At 43.8% G+C, this 15,562-nt stretch overlaps 1 protein-coding gene across 1 annotated transcript in view; it reads left to right on the forward strand.

Moving 5' to 3' along the window:
* Positions 1 to 858: 858 nt before the first annotated feature.
* The window catches only part of Kcnmb2 (potassium calcium-activated channel subfamily M regulatory beta subunit 2), a 276,331-nt gene continuing 261,627 nt past the window's right edge, over positions 859 to 15,562 (forward strand). Inside the window, exon 1 of the mRNA XM_036190455.1 lies at positions 859 to 1,204. The gene's annotated coding sequence lies outside the window, so the exon portion shown is untranslated. The remainder of the gene's footprint in view (positions 1,205 to 15,562) is intronic.

The following is a 15,562-nucleotide window of genomic DNA, read 5'->3' on the forward strand; positions in this document are numbered from 1 at the left end:
CTTGATTTCTGTTCCACAGACCAACATAGGACATTCCCATCCATATTGCATCTGCTGTTCTCTAAGCCCCTCCCTTGGAGTCCACCACTCAGTTTCCATAGTAACTACTATATAACTATGGTTCTGAAGTAGAAAGAGAGGAAAATGAAAAACAGAAGAAAAAGACTAAACCCAGGTAGTTGGAGCATAAAACATTCTCTACCAAGAACTTTTATTTGTGCATCCCTGTCTACAAGAATACTTTTCAGAGTGATGTTTGTATCCACATAATAGCTTCATCTCTGGTCAGTGCTCCCATAGATGAGATTGTGCAAACAAAGGGCATCAAGACAGTGTGCCCACCCTGAGCCCCTCTACCCACCATTCATTCTTTCCGTGTCGATAGTAATGCAGGAAAAAGGATGACTTCAAACTGGAGCAACGAGCTTTGCAGCTGGCATGCCCTAATGAGTTAATCTGGTTACTGATGCATGCTATCCATTTGATACATCATTTGAGACTTCAGGTAAGTACTTACCATAAGGCAGTATCAGTCACCCGTGGCAGTGTTCCCTGTTTGAAAGGATGGTCTCACCTAGCTCTGGAAATAACTTCTTTTTCTAACTTGAGAGAGCAAAGAGTCCCCTTGCTGGGAGTAAAAGGATCTCTTGGGGATTCCAGAGCTGTTTACTCCCAAGTTCATGCTCCTTATTTACAGGCGGAGTTCTTTCTTAGTAAGTTAGAAGATTTGGAAATCTGACCCCACAGGCAGGGTGGTGGCAGAGTGAGGCTCGCTCCCTTTTCAGTCTGAAAATTCGAAAGCAGTGGGGAAGAAATGCTGGACCTATCACAGCGATGCTAACAGACAGCCTATTACAGTATTTAATAAAAACAGAAGCAGCATGCCTGTCATAGGCTAATAAATCCTCCTCCTGCACGCTTTTAAAAACAGTCTGAACGGGCTTTCACAGAGCTTCAGAGAACTAATCTTAAGCATGGCTGTCTAGCGTGCCCGTCACTCCTATTGTCCTTCCAAACTCTTGCAGACATTTTGAGCAAGGACTATTAAAGCCATGAGTTAGCGAGGGTGTGACATCAATGGTCCACAAAGGCTGCCAGCACGAAGGGTAAAGATGAGTACCAGTGGCTGTGTGGAGGACTATACGGGATCGCTGTCGTTAAAAATTAAGCGTGTCTTTTGAAGAAGATGTGACAACTACCGGAGGTAGGATTTGCATGTAAAACAAAGGAATCTGTTGCTGTTTGGTGCTTTTTGTTGTTAGATCGGTGCTGGGGTGCTGTGTGGGTCAGAGATTGCAGCCAGGTGCGACGGAGAGGCTGGGTCAGCTTGAGGCTCCACGTAGACCAAAACACGAAACACAGTGGCCAGTGTGAGGTTTTATGGCTGGAAAGCCTCGCGGACAGACTGGCTCCCAGCTCGCTCGCAGCCTGCTGAGTGTGCACTCCACGTTGTTTTCCGTGGAGTAGAAGGCTTAGAGGTCATGGGGAAAACAGTTCGTTTCTTACCAGCGGTGCCACATAGGCTTGGTAGGGGGCAATTGAAAGAAGACTTTGGTGGGTGGGAGGCAGAGAGATCCAAGAAAAATAGGGGAGGAAGCCGTGCTGAACTTGAAACCTGTTAGGTAAATAATTCCTGTAGTCAATGTGCTTTGGTGGTCAGAGGGTAATTCGGAAGAAACTGAGGGATTTCCCCCCATAATCTACAAGAGAAAACTGGTTACCTCCGTCCATCTTGCATATTGAAAAGCTGATCCACACCATTCTGTTCCTATTAATGGCTCTGCTAAAAACAGACTCGGAGTTTGAGACTAAAGAGGGGGCTTTCTCTGTGTTCCTGTCTTGCCTTTGAACAACTGCTGGACTGCAGATGGAAATGAGGATTGATTTAGAAGTGAAGGGCTTGACCTTTTATTTTGTTAACGAACAGCATAAAAGCATAATTCTCCTTGAAGATGAGAGGGGCAGTTGGGTCCCATAGTCGGGGAGGAGGGGGTCATGAGTAGACCTGGCTAGGAACTACAGCTCCTTGCACTTCAGATGGGATCTGAAGCTCAGCTAGAGAAGGACTTCAGGAACCACCCGCTGGGATTTCAGAGGCAAAAGTACACCCAGCCAAAACCAATGTTTCCGCAATTTGATCCGTGGTGCCAGTTTTGTTCGGTCATTGCATGTAACCCTCAGTGTGAAGTGGCGGGGGACAAAGCCAGTGCATCCTTCTGTGATTGTGCGTCCTTTCCCTGTGGACTTCACAAACTCCACACTGTAAAAATAATGCTTTCTATCTTGAAAAAAATACAAAAACTCTGTGTTGCAGTGCATGGGTTAGCTATAATGAGCAGCAAAGCTTCAAATGTTCACATTTATAAAGAATGTAACATTCTCCACTGGTCTATAACATCTATATGATGCATTATAAATTAAAAATAAATGTTAAGGATAATTACAGCATGTTAGTTTTCAGCTAGATATAAATACTGGATTAAGGTGAAGTGGGATTCCTGTGTTTTACGCTCCTGTGTACACACTGCCGTTCGCACATAAACTTAAGACCATTTTTTCATGGTCAAGACACCTCTAAACTTGAAGTTGTGTGTCTGGTTTTCATAGCAGAATGATGGACATTACTGAGCCAGCTACCCAGTCCTAGCTGCTCTTTAAGTGACCGGGGGCACATGGCTATGAATAACTGGATTTCCTAAGACATAGTTTGTGCTTCTTTGCGGCTAGTGGAGAACGTGACCTTGACCTTGTGAAGTCCTCATCTCTAGCCAGGTCTCGGGTGAAGAATCTATGCCTAGAAAAAGACAGAGTTCAGGCTTCACAAACATGAATTATGTCACAGAAGTTAGCAAGTGTGTGGTACTCTTTTCCATGATTTAAAAAAATACTTTTCCTGGCTGCGGTCTAACCAATTTTGTCTGAATCTGATTGTATCAAGTATTTCTTTGAGGGGCAGTTTATGCCGTGAAGATAACAGTGGAGGGACAATTGTATTGCAGTCATGCTCTAACACTTCGTGATAAACTGAAGTGATTCCACACTGCTCATAGATCTGTAGGGAAAGCCCTTACACTGAACCTGGCTGGTGTGTGTCAGGGGGAAACAGGATGACTTGGGTTTTTTTTTTGTCAGCTATGAGAAAAGGTGAGCTGAGTAACTTGGTCAATCTACTTTGCATGACAAGTTAGCTCCATGGCCCATTTCTGTTGGGGTACCAGCAAGAGGCTGTCCCATCATCTTCCCCTTTAAGTTTCTGCTCCATCTAGTCATAAAAAGCAAAACCTCCTCCAGCTACACAGAAAGTGTGGCAGGCATCCTCCCTGATATGAAAAATAAACAAGGCATCTGTCAGTCTTGCCATCTCAGTCCTCCTGGTCCCGCAGTGACCCTTCTCTTCTGTCTCCCTGGTCTCCACATGCAGCCACCACTCTACTTGGATCTACTAGATGGGACATTTCTCACACTGAAACCACCTTCTCTTCCAGAATCTCTTCTCTTGGAAATAATAATAATAATAAATCTTCTTCCTCCAAATCTCTGCTATAGGATCAAGTAGAAAAGTAAACCACAATAATATATATGCCACATAGCCTGGATTACAAGAACATATGTGCAATTGTGCAATATAGTTCAACTTACAATATAGATATGCAATATAAACCTAATTTTAAGAATACATGTGTATATTGAAAAAATAGAAAAAAAATGTACATCAGCAGCAGCTTTCTCAGTATGGTGTGCACATTTTTGTACTTGCTGAGATGTTTTGTGGGAAGTGTTATCCTAATAGTCACATGACATATGTCATAAAGCCTACTCATATCTTCTTTTCTATCCATCTCATCTCTTAGCTTACTTCACAACACCAACTATGTCTTTCTCTGAAATTTCCAAAGTCATTTGTTTGTGCAAGCAAGACAGCACAGGTGAAGTTTCTCTTCTAAGGCTCCTTGGATTTTTGTTTTAATACACCTTAAGGAGCTCAGCATTATCCTCTCTCCAATATGGACTCCCTTGTCTTCACTGAGGATGTCTAGAGAGGAAGTGTGTGTGTGTTTGTGTGTGTGTGTGTGTGTGTGTGTGTGTGTGTGTGTGTGTGTGTGAAATTTCTATTTATTTTTAAGGTTTTAAAATTATTTTTAATTATGTGTATACATCTGTATGTGGGCATGTGACATGAGTTCAGGGTCCCACAGAGACCAGAGGCATGAGACTCCCCAGCAGCTGGAGAGACAGACAGAGAGACAGACAGCTGTGAATTGTTTGAAGTGAATTCTGGGAAAGCAGTCCAGCAGGTCCTCCCTAAGAGCAGCAAGCACTTAGCCCCTTTTAGCTGTTGTTTTTTTAATGGAAATCATTTCACATTCTTTTCCTCGTTCTTTGCTTAATCTTAAAATGTTGGCATGTTCCATGGATCAAATGTAAATCTCTTTCTTCTTTATCTCAGTTTAGGTTCCAAATATGTCAAATCCTGTCTGGAGTAATTTAAGACTATCCATGTATACACAACTCACAAATTCTCAGCCCTACCCTAGACTCCCTACTGACATATCCAACTTCCTACAGACCAGTTCCTTAAACATCTTATAGCCATCTCATTCCTGCTATGCTCTAAATAATCAAGTGTCTGGATTTCCACCTGACCCTCCTTTCCAGTGTCACTGGAGACTCCATTGTTCCACTTTGTCAGAAGACAATTCTGGAAGTCTTGGAATCCTCCCATCCCCTCACAGGCCATAGTGCCTATACTCCCTGCCTGTACCTTCAATATAGACCTAATACTATCACTGTTCATTGCATTGTCTTTCACCAACCACCCAAATGAGTAGATGCTTTTCACAGTTGATCTATTCCTCTGCTTCCTTCTGCTCCCATTCAGTTCTGTCTCCCAAATCAGTATCGTATCAAAATGGAAATGAAAGAAACATTATCTCTTGTTCAAAAGACTCCCTTCTCTGTGTACCCATCTGCCTGCAGGTTACAGTCAAAATCTTACAAGGGTGGAAAGCCTGGCTCTACCCTCCCCATTCCCAGTCCTCTATAGCCATGCTGGCTGCAGGCTGAGTCCTCAAACTCACCCACATCCAGATCTATAGCCTTCGCCTCCACCATTCCCTTCCCCTAGAAAATCCTTCTTGGTTCTGAGTCTCTCTGTTTTAGGTCTCTGTGAAAAGCCCTCTTACGGAGTAGGCACTCAAGAGGCAGTGGCCACATGCCTGAGCAAGTTTCCCAGTGTAGGAATTGAATGTTTTTCCTCATCAAAATCCGTTGTACCATTAGATCCCAAGCATTCATTATTTTCAACCTTGGGGCCTAAACTCTGTGCCTGAACATCCTGTTGCTTTTCATAGAGATATACCAAATACCTTGGACAAGTCAAGGAGATTTACTAAGAGGGTTTTTCCCCCTTCTCTCTGCATAGGAGAGGGAAACACGCCACTGATTCTAATCTGTGTCAAAGGAAACATAAATTCAATTTGGCTGAATTTGATCTTATCCAAAAGTTCAAAGTAACACTATGCACAGCCTACAAATGGCTATGGGTGTAAAATGCCCCATCTTTCCTCTGCCTTTCTGTGTTGATCCTGGAAGGAATAGCAAAGACATGTTAGAAGGTTCTAGCACAGTCTAGGACACTGGGAATCAATCAATCGTATCCATCAACTTTGCTATTAAGTCACATTCTTCCCTAATCATGGTGTTCTCCTAGGTATAAAGTACACTTTCTCAAATAACTATATTACAATAAATGACCTTATTGTCCAAAGTATCTAGAAGAAATTATGTCCACTATTTCTAGAGTATTTCAGAGTCTAAGGAGGTGGTGTGCTAGAGACACAGCATCCAAGAACAGAAACCTCGATCTGAATCTTAGTTTCATTTTCCTACATAGTGCTGTTACCTCAGGTAAAGTTGTAACTCTTAATGAGCCTCAGTTTCCTCCTTGGTATTTGTTGACAAAAATACTTACATCTGGACTGAAGATTAATGATGATTGTGTATGCCCCCTCTCCACCAGAATGCCTAGAGCAGAGAACTTTAAGAACCTTTCTGTTATTATTGCATGCCCCAGACGTAGACATGGCACTTCCCATTGAACAGATGAGGAAATTAAGATATGGAACACCTTAGCAAGCTGAAGTCAAAGGGCTTGAAAGCTGTCCATTTACTCTCCTTTCAGCTCTGTGGCCTCCGGTAAATGGAAATTCAGGTTAACCCCTTGAACATAATGAGTGACTCAAGGCTGCCGTGATCAGAGATGTTTTATGGAACAGGATTTTCCTTCTATGAACAACATGGGCAGGATTTCTTTCCTAGGCCACAAGTACACTCAATGTCCAGGAGGCAATCTAAATGGGTGCAGATGTGCACACTCAATGAGATGAAGCAGTGGGAAACGGCTTTGCCGCTGTGAATACCTAACTGAATCCCAGCTCTGCCTGCTGTCTGCTGTCCAGCTTGCTGAGCCTCTGTCTCCCCAGCAGAAATGCAGACAGACAGTGTAAGTGCAGAATTCATGGGGTCACGGCGATTATGTGTCAAGACTGTGCCTAGTAAAGATAAACCATGTAGTACCTATTAACTATTGTGATCTGATGTGAAATCACAAACATTCATTATACATATAAAATAGACAGAGAGATTTTGTTTAAAAAATATCCTTTGTGTCCATTTAATCCCAGCACCCAGGAAGCAGAGGCAGGTAGAACTGACTGTAAATTGGAAGCCATCCCATTCTGCCTATTAGGTTCTAGGCCAACCAGAGCTACAAAATGAGACTCTTTATCAAAACAAAAAACAAAAAACAAAAACAAAAACAAAAAAACCCACAAACAACAAAACTTTTATGGGTTTCTCACTTTGTTTTGATTTTGGTCACATTTTTTATGCTGCAGCTCAAACTCAGGGCTTTGTGCTCACTAGATAAATACACTCTCTCCTCTCTCAGGAAGCTACAGTCACAGAAGTGTTTCCTCTTTGCTGTTGCTTGCCTCCACATCTGTTCAGTAGGCAGCATGAGAGTTCTTAGCATCAGGTATTACACAGGAGTTCACGGCTGTGAAGCGTCAGACAGGACCAGAGACAGAGTCTGCTGAAATGTGTGACATTTGTTCATTTCTTATTAGGCCCCAGAGAAAGAAGCAGCCATGAAAAAAACAGGGCAAGCGTCTGTCTCTCTGAGATGCCAAACTCAATTATATAAATTCAAGTACCTGAGACAGAATTTCAGCCAAGCACCCTGGGCTCTGGCTTCAGTGTTTCTGGTGTCTGTGGCTATAGTGGCTGCTGGCTCCCAAAGAAAATGTCCTCATGGAAACATAATGGATGACACAACATGGTGTCACATGACATGATGTCATCCATCACACCATGTGAGGTCAGGGCACAACATACATGCAATTGACAGGTGGCTTCACCAGTTCTCCCAGGTTTAGCAAGGGTGTTTTATTTAAACCATTGAGAAACTAGACAATGCTGAGCTCCAGCAGAGGTAAACACTCCCCTTTTCTAGACAGCGTGACCACTGTCCTACATCGTGACATCAAATTCTGAGACTCTGAAGCTTCATTTAAAGCTAATGCTTTGGGCATGTTTCCTTTAGAGTTACTCAAACCCACCTTTGTAAAAACAACCAGTTCCAACTGCATAATCCCAAAGTATGGATACCCCATTGTAAAAATGTCATGGACTCTTACGGCTGACTTTTAAAAACTCTTTACAAGGTAGTCCTTTTCATTCCTAGAATTCCTTTACATATTTCCAACCTGGCCCTACGACACCTATGTCTTTGGTTCCAAACCTATGGGTTTGGTTCCAGAACCCACCTCCTTCCCCAGCCAGTCAGCAGGACCTAGTGGCATTCTGGGTAGCACTTACATGTTTCATGAATGAATCCATGGTTATTAGTCTACACTTGATATCTCTGTGTCTGGTTGGACTTAAGGACAGATGAATCCCACATGTCAGCAATAGATTCCTGAGTGACATGATTATATGAATGAGCCTGGACTTGCAGCCTCGTATTCACTTGTCTTCTTGTCTCCTCTGTTTACGTTCCCAAACCATGGCAAATGCATCTCCCAGGCTGGCTCCTTCTCCCTTCCTCCCTGCTGTTGGCCCATGGTTGCTGGCTACCCTTATCTTTGTAAAGCATGTGGTGGTATCTTGCCTTTAAAGCTGACTTCAAGGTTTAGAGTGCACACAGCAAACACCTTAGCCCCTTCCTCATCAAAGCCAGGGCAACAGTGGAGCTTGGATAAGAATTTCAGTGGAGGAGGAGGAGAGGGAACACATCAGTATAGAAGATAGTTGTAATGCCAGGCAGGTAGACTATGGTTTAGATTGGCTACATGTATACAAAATAGAGAGATGTCAGATGAACCCATATGCAGATTTCCTGAAACCTTGGTGCTCTTTTGAGTGGGAAGCAAAACCTCAAAAGGTTTTGGACCTGGAAGCTCATTTTCAGTTTGTATCCTCTTTGGTAAAATGGGGTGAGAGCATTAGCTAAGCTCGGAGTAAAATGTGTAACTAAAAAGTTAAAGTATACTTTTTTCTCTTTATCTTTGTGTGTGTGTTCCTGTCTCTAACTGCAGAGACATACATACAACCACGTTCTTGAGGAGACTGAGGAGTGCCTTGGGTGTTGGTTCTTGCCTTCCACTCCTTTGAGACAAGGTGTCTTCTTGTTTGCTGCTGCCTGAGCCAGACTTGCTGGCCTGGCAGTTCCCGGAGATTCTCCTGTCTGTCTCCTGTGTCACAGAGCAGTGCTGCTATTATAACATACACTGCTGTGCCTGGCTTTACATGGGTTTGGGCCGTCTGAATTCAGATCCTCATGCTTGAATGGCAAATATCCACTGAGCCATCATTGTGCAATGCCTAAAGTGTAATTTTTAATCCAGTAATTAAGCTATAAATTTATTGAGAGCTGGAACATTGTTTTTATAAACTCCCAGGTGAAGAGAATTGCATTAAGAATATATATGTATACACACACACACACACACACACACACACACACACATTACTTTAAGATGTCTTTAAAAATAGCATGATCAATATACTCATTCCTCTTCACCTTCTTCCCTGAGGTAAAGCTATAGAGAAAATAGATAAATGTTTTATCTGTATTTACCAGGCCACGAATGCAGCCAGAGATTTGGGATTCTACAAACCACATAAATCTTAAGTCCACAGAATCCCCTCTTCATGTTGTGGAGTAAACAGTGCTCTTCTGAAGGAGGGAGGAAAGAGAAGTTTTCAATGTCTAATGGTGCCTGTTTGTTCCTAGACTACAAGACTCCCAAGCTTCTCAGTGATTGGGAATCATTTGCAAAATCCATCCACACCGGCTTCTTTTTTATTGTGTATGTTAGTGTGTCTGTATGGAGTCCCCTGGCGCTGGCAGTCCCAATGATTGTGAGCTGCCTGACTTGTGTGCTGGGGACCAAGCCTAGGTGCTTAACTGCTGAGCCGTCTCTCCCCTCCCCAAATATGATCCTTACCAACAGAGGGCTGGATTGGAAACATTTTCAAAATAAAACCCTTCAACTCTGTGTGTCTGGGAATTTCAATGAGTCTGGAGATGTAGATCAGAACATTTCTTTCCTCCTTTCATTCAGTTTTTCCCTGAAAAGCTGAAAAAGGCCAAGTGCCTGCCAAACTCTTAACACTGGAAGTAAAGTGTCTTTCATAGTAAAACTCTTAGGAAGTTAAAAGTAGCAATTCAAGTGCAAATGTGGACTCTTGCTTTGCATCCTGTGAGGGACTCACTCTGGACAAGCCACAGAAGGTAGTTCATAGGAGAGTGATTGCTTAATAGGTGGTACTTGAATATTCTGAGCTGGTGTCTATAGACACCTAAAGACTTTCCATAAAGAACCATCAGAATCAGGGCTGGGGAGGTGGTTCTGCTGGGAAAGTGGGGCCCATGCAAGCATGAGGACCTACGTAAAAACAAGCTGGATATAGTTGTGTGTGTTTGCCATTCCAGCCCCGAGGAGAAGGAGAAAGGCAGAGACTACCAGACCAGACAGCCAGGCCTACTCAGTGAGTTCCAGGTAAAAATGACAACTTGTCTCAAAATCAAGGTCCTGAAGAATGCCATCAGAGGTTGGCTGGCCTCCACACACAGATGCACCACCTCCCACCCCCACTCCTACCCTCCCCTCACAATGTGTCAGAACCAAATCAGTCAGACTTCCTGGGGGATTGCGCTTCTGGCCTTTGCATGATTTTCATCTTATATATTCCAAATGAAGCAATCAGAAGAAGAAAGAAAGCACTGTAATCTGAAAGGGAAAATTTTGAGGCAAAATTCTAAAAGGATTAGTGTATTTCCTCCCTCCCAGTGAGAATGACTGATGATCGGTTTAACTTTGCTTCCAAGTGATTTATTTGATCCTGTGTGCTGCTGGCGAACAGTCTGTGAGGCCGTGTTTAGACAACTCAAGGTAACTATTTGCTTTTAAGATGTAAAAATAGAGCAGAAGAGGAGCCACTTCTCTGCTGGAATGAGTCAAAAGAGCTGTTGAGAGAAAGTGCATCGCAAGGAGAGAAGACTGAGGTAACTCCTCATTACTAAAATTGAGGAAATATCTTGAAGTGTAGAACGAATATCTATACCTCCAGTACACAACAAACTGGCCAGAGAAAGTCCATCACAACCCACTTCTCCGTCCCCTAGCTCTGCTTCTCCAGTGAGCCGATTTAGACTCTGCTGAGCTGAAACTGACGAAGTCTGATATAAGGAAAGAGATGCGTTCTGATTTGTCCACTGATTGAGAAGCTGTCTTGTGTGTAATTTTGATTTCAGACACACAATGCTGTTGAGTGTGGCTACTAAAAGGAGAATTTTCTGTCAGACTGTGAATGTGCCCAGGTGCCCACATTATTTTCTAATCTGTTCTCCATCCTGTTAAGCTTCAGTTTATATAGGCCTCATTCATTTCTTCAGCATCTCTTGTCCATCTCCACTATGGGCTGCCTAGACAGTGGACAATCCCTGGGACTGCTAGAAAGACAGTTTCACCCTACCATGTTGGTGTTTATAGCCATGGAGAAGGCACAAGCAAACACACATGGAGAAGCACTCAGAGGGATTCTAATTGGAGATATTAATATAGGTAAGGTATCAGAGAAAGCCTCTCTGAGAACAAAGATGCTAAATAGTAGAAACGTGTAAAAGTGAAAAGAAAGAATAAGTGAGAAAGTGGCAGGGGTTAGGGACGACATTCACCAATAGGTCTCTGTCTCTTTCTCTTTCTCTATCTCTGTCTCTCTGTCTCTGTCTCTCTCTGTGTGCGTTCATGCATGCGTGTGTGTGTGTGTGTGTGTGTGTGACAAAAGCAGCAGACTGAGTTAGAGAAGACAAATATAACAGAGATGGATACAGAAAGGCAGAGATAGGAAAACAGAGTTTCTTGTACGTATGAAGCTTTTGTTACAATTAAAAAACAATAAAGTCAATAAACGAACTGAAGAAAAGGAAGTCAGTGCCAGAGAGAAAGCCTTGGCAGAGGCTGTGTGGTTCAAAGGCAGGGACCAAGTTTGTGAGTGAAGGGATGGAGAATTCAGGAGAGCCAGGCCAGAGAGAACCTCCTGGGCTCCATTATTCTAATTGTGATAGGAAGCCATGCAAGGTACTAAGCAGGGACCTGATGTTTGTGATGCGCAAGGCAATGTCCACTGCTGTGGAGTCAAAATGAGAAGACTGTGGGTACCAGCTGTGGTCTGTGCTTCAGTCCAGTGCCAGGTGGCAGAGGGGCCAGAACTGGGGTGAGGACTTCACATCACAGAGCTGGCAATGGACTAAATGTGAAGGGGGAGGGCATGAGAAAAGCAGGAGGAGAACTGACTTCCTTTCATAGAAAAGATTCAAAACTGTAATTTGCATTCACTCTCTCTACTGTGCTCTCTCTCCCTTCTGATTTTCGTTCTCTTTAACTATCACTGACTTCCAAACCATCTCCAGATGTGACCTGGTTACAGAGGCCATCTTTAGACCTCAAAACACAGCTGGCTAGACCAACTCTTGTCGAGACCTGAGAAGTCCACCCTCCCTCTTGTTTCTATGCCCTATCCCACCAAAGCCCTAGACTTTAAAGCCAACAGTTGTCTCTAAGTCCTCTTTCAACCACAGACCTGATTGTCCTGAAGTCTCTGAATTAATTCTTTTCTCACATTATCTTTGGTTGTCTGCCTTTTCCTCCCCATACAAACAATGTCCTTGCTCTCATGCCCAAGTAACTAACCTCCTCCCCTCTCATTTGATATTTTTCAAATCACAGTTGTTGAGTGATATGTTTAATTTGGAGAATTAAAAAAAAACCATCCATTTGTGCATCCAATATTGCATCAGAATCTTTTGATTATGATGTAGAGATTTCCAAAAGATATCACATATAAATTTTTAGAAAAACAATTCCATTCTTCGCTTCATAGTCTTCCCAGATAGTTTTAAAGTGCAGCCCTGGTGATAAACCCTCCATGACATCAGACTTGGATTTTCACTTAATCCAGCAAATAAAATCTCATAGACTAGGTGTCCAGAACCTCTAATTCCTTGTGTTCAGACAAATTTCAAACCTAATCCATATCCCCTCTTTGGCCCCACCCCGTCAAACATTCCTCCCTTCTCCCCACCTCACACACATAATCCCCTTCTCACAGCCACCCCCCACATTCACCCCCTTTTCCCCACCCCACACACATCCCCCTCTTCTCCCCCCACCCACATTTCCCCCTCTTCCCCCACCCCACACACATCTCCCTCTTCTCCCCCCACCACCCACATTTCCCCCTCTTCCCCCCACCCCACACACATTCCCTCTTCTCCCTCCACCACCCACATTTCCCCCTCTTCCCCCACCCCACACACATTCCCCTCTTCTCCCCCCACCACCCACATTTCCCCCTCTTCCCCCACCCCACACACATTCCCCTCTTCTCCCTCCACCACCCACATTTCCCCCTCTTCCCCCACCCCACCCACATTCCCCTCTTCTTCCCCCACCACCCACATTTCCCCCTCTTCCCCCCACCCCACCCACATTCCCTCTTCTCCCTCCACCACCCACATTTCCCCCTCTTCCCCCACCCCACACACATTCCCTCTTCTCCCTCCACCACCCACGTTTCCCCCTCTTCCCCCACCTCACACACATCCCCCTTTCTCCCCCCACCTCCCACGTTTCCCCCTCTTCCCCCCACCTCACACACATCCCCCTCTTCTCCCCACCCCATCAAACATGTCTGTGTTACTCATGCCTCTCTTGTTTATCTTCATAGACTTCAAACATCTAGGAAAGGGCTCCACTCCCTCTCAGTTTGCCCTCTCTGAATCTACCCAGTCGACAGTGGCCCTTTTGGGCAACACTGTCCTCTTGTCTCGTTTTTCTTCTCTGTCCATTCTTTGCCCTGTAGGTAGCAGGGCTCTCTACATTTTTAAACTCTTTCTGCACCATCCATCTTTTGGTACCTAATTTATCACTTGCTTATATATAAATGTCTGTTTCCTTTTTTCACTTATGCATCAAAGATAGAAAATTACATTTTATAAAATGACAGACTGATGGAAAGTTGATTTTGTCCCTAGATCAATATGATGTGTGTCTTTGAACAAAAAAGCTATCTTCTGTTAATTAGGACAGTATTGCAGAATTTCAGACAACATAAGTTGAAGTATCTGATAAAAGACACTTCTAAAATAACTAATATTTAATGGTTTTCCTTAGTAAACTTCATCATTTAATTGTATCAAGTAGCCCTCTATTTCAGTGCACTTTCCTTCAAAAGATTGCATCCAAACTGTGTGCATTATGTGAGGGCAGCCTCACTCCCTTGCGCACTGAGCATGCATCCAAGTGTAACCAAGGATTAATTATTGGCCTGAAGAAAGAGAAGAGTGACAATTTGAGATTGGAACGAGAGGGAACAGCAGGGACATGAGGCTCACCCGATTGACTCACCTGCATGTTCATCCCTGCACACTCCTTTTCTTTAACGCAAGCAAACCGACAGCAAGTCTAAGAATGCACAAAAGCAAGCTGTTTTCTAAGGAAAGTGTCAGTTAAATGAAGGTCCCAGGAAATCAACAGCACCTTCTGTGTCTGGCCTCTCATCTGCTGGCTGGGATCCTACACACTGCTATGCACCACCTTACTTGGAGTCTACATCATTCTCCCCACATTGTGCTTAGGCTTTGTTTCTCATTACTCAAAGCACCAAACACATCTACAATGCAACTTTAAAGAAAAATAAACACCTTTTGGTCTTTTCTGGCTATTTTTTTTTAACCTCCCGTCCTACTATAAAACATAAAAAACAACAAAAACGCAAACAAGCTGGGCGGTGGTGGCACACACCTGTAATCCCAGCACTCAGGAGGCAGAGCCAGGCAGATCTCTGTGAGTTCGAGGCCAGCCTGGTCTACCAAGTGAGTTCCAGGAAAGGCACAAAGCTACACAGAGAAACCCTTTTCCAAAAAACAAAAACAAACAAACAATTAACTCCAAGGAAACTCTTGACTTAAGAAGGTCAGTGTTGTATCAATGTGGAGGTAACTGAGCCAGGAGAGAGCTCATGATGTTTTTTTTTCATGGTCTTACTTCAACACTTGAGGCTTTATCAGTCCAAGGTAAAAGTTCAAACTTCCTTTGTTAAAAATGACTTTTCCCACTGAGGCATTATCAGAAAGAAGATGCCCAGGGATTTTAGGGTATTCACGGTTGCATCAGGACATGGTGAGTTAAGAAAGGGGCAAAGCCATGAAGTAGGTCCACAGTGCATTGGACATTTTCATACAGAAAGGAAAGTTACAGAGAGAAGCAGAGAGGCTGGCCAAACTCCTCGAGGAGCCTTAGTTGAGCAGAGTCCAGACTCCTTTAGTCACATAATCAAATCAAGACATTGATTGTGTCAACTGGCATCTCTGCACCTCACTTTCCTCCTGTGCAAAATGGGATCCTATCTGCCACAGACAGCTTCGTGTAAGTTAAAGGAAGTTACATGTACAGAGGCTGGACAATGCAGCCCACAGGTGTCTTTTCTTGTGATGGCAAGAGTTGGCTGTCCTTTCAAAGGCTACAGACTTCCAAGAGGAAGGGCTTTGGAATTTGAAATTGGGGGTTTTATTGATTCAGTGACAGAGCTGGGGATGATTTACCACAAAACAGTTAAAAGCCCAACTACAGGTCAAATGACGTTGAAGCATGGAGGAGGTGGTGGTGTGGAGGCAGACTGCTTCTTCAAAGAAAAAAATCTCCACAGGGAAAGAGTGAGGCCAATTGACCAACGGCTGATAAGGACACATTGCGGGGGTGGGCTTCAGATTTTCCTCCAAGAGGCTGCCTGCGAGGCTGAAGAGATGGCCTAGCAGCTAAGAGGATTTCCTGTGCAAAAGTGAGCTAACTAGGTTTTCTTTAAAAACATTTAACCCCAGCTCTGTGAGACCTGATGTCTTCTCCAGGCCGGTACATGCAAGCGCGCGTGCGCGCACACGCACACACGCACACACGCACACACGCACACACGCACACACGCACACAGAAAGAGAGAG

This window comes from Onychomys torridus, chromosome 6 (assembly GCF_903995425.1).
Source record: "Onychomys torridus chromosome 6, mOncTor1.1, whole genome shotgun sequence".
Taxonomy (NCBI): Eukaryota; Metazoa; Chordata; class Mammalia; order Rodentia; family Cricetidae; genus Onychomys; species Onychomys torridus.